The sequence below is a fragment of the Diachasma alloeum genome, unplaced genomic scaffold (assembly GCF_001412515.2).
Source record: "Diachasma alloeum isolate Michigan unplaced genomic scaffold, Dall2.0 Dall_scaffold_01201, whole genome shotgun sequence".
NCBI classification, from domain to species: domain Eukaryota; kingdom Metazoa; phylum Arthropoda; class Insecta; order Hymenoptera; family Braconidae; genus Diachasma; species Diachasma alloeum.
Genome location: NW_021681310.1, coordinates 9,184 through 10,589, shown reverse-complemented (window position 1 = coordinate 10,589; position 1,406 = coordinate 9,184). Strand labels below are relative to the sequence as shown.

Below are 1,406 nucleotides of genomic sequence, written 5' to 3'. Positions count from 1 at the left end.
ATTGATAGAATATGTATTTGATGTTCCAGATTAACAAGAGCAGTGGCGGAGTGGTTAATCGAAAGGATTAATCCGTTATTACCTGAGGAAGGGCCAACGTCAACGATAGCCAAGAGAACACAGGTATTTGAGTTAGAATGTTTATGTATGTTTATGGCCATAATAAGAATGTGATAGGACGAATAATGTAGATGCAGTCATATAATTGAGGTAACACTTATTGATTATTCATTACAGATTTTAGTCACACTGAGATTTTATGCATCAGGTTCATTTCAAATGTGCATTGCTGATATGAAATATTTTTGTTTATCTCAACCAATGGTCAGTCTCATAATTGGCAATGTAACGAATGTTTGACATTCGGGGTGCACGAGTGAGTTTATTCTTCCCTGTTGCGTTAGACAATACCTCCAAATTTTCACCACTTTCTTCTTCTTCATTATCCAATACATCATTGACCCTAAAATCATGAATAATTCCTTAAAATGTAGAATTGTTGTGAATCACTAGACTCGTGACATAACCTGCATTTCATTATCAACTTCCTCTATTGAGAGATCTTAATAATGGTATGCTACGAAAGTTATGTTCAAATCAATAGATTAAGTTCGATTTTTGCAACATATATTACCTCTCATCTTCATTCGGTTCTATGAAAAAATTCATTTGTAGCAACGATCAATGAAAAGAATGACATGAACAATATTCAATAAGATCACTTGATTTTCACTAACTCAATTATAAACTTTTAAGGCACTAACACGTTTTTCTCATAATCGGGGGAAAGGATAAATAAACAAAATAATTCAAAGAAACAAAATAATTCAAAGAATTCAATTCGAAGAGTGTTCCGAAACTCAACAAAACCTATCCATAACGCCCCCTGGCGGCGAAAAAAAAAGTATTTTAAGGTACCTTAAACGCGGAGAATTCCTCCCCTGAGCCCATACTTTAGTCAATCCTCTTTAGATTATAGGGGAGATGAGCAGGGCAAATGAAAAGTGTTCAACAGCAAAATTCGTAGCGGTGGCGCATGGACTACGATGGAGCGTACGGAACTGTTGGTATGGTAGGGCCCGAGCATAAATTTGTCGATAACCGGAAAGGGGTTCTCAATACGGTAGCTCCTTGCATTTTGTAATAATTGTCAGGGATGTAAAATCCAACATATTATAATCAATAGTATAATGAATGCAGAATCTAATGATCTAAAAGTCTTTTCCTTGTTCTCGACATATTTATTATTGACACGTAGGTCAAAAAATTCATAGAAAATCCCAGTACTGTCGCTGGAAAACTCTATAATTTTCCAGTGATTCTATTGAGTAATTGTGCAGATTTTGTTTTTTCTTTACTATGGTAATGTTCGATTATATATATTTATTCCCCCCCTGAGTGAGAAA

General features: G+C 34.9%; 1 long non-coding RNA gene across 1 annotated transcript; it reads right to left on the bottom strand.

Annotated features, from left to right (window-relative positions):
- Window positions 1-200: 200 nt before the first annotated feature.
- Window positions 201-877, bottom strand: LOC107046087. The gene is made up of 2 exons (XR_001461516.2): window positions 635-877; window positions 201-463 (listed from the first exon to the last, which is right to left on the bottom strand). It is a non-coding gene; the product is annotated as an uncharacterized LOC107046087 (long non-coding RNA).
- Between the last annotated feature and the right edge of the window lie 529 nt (window positions 878-1,406).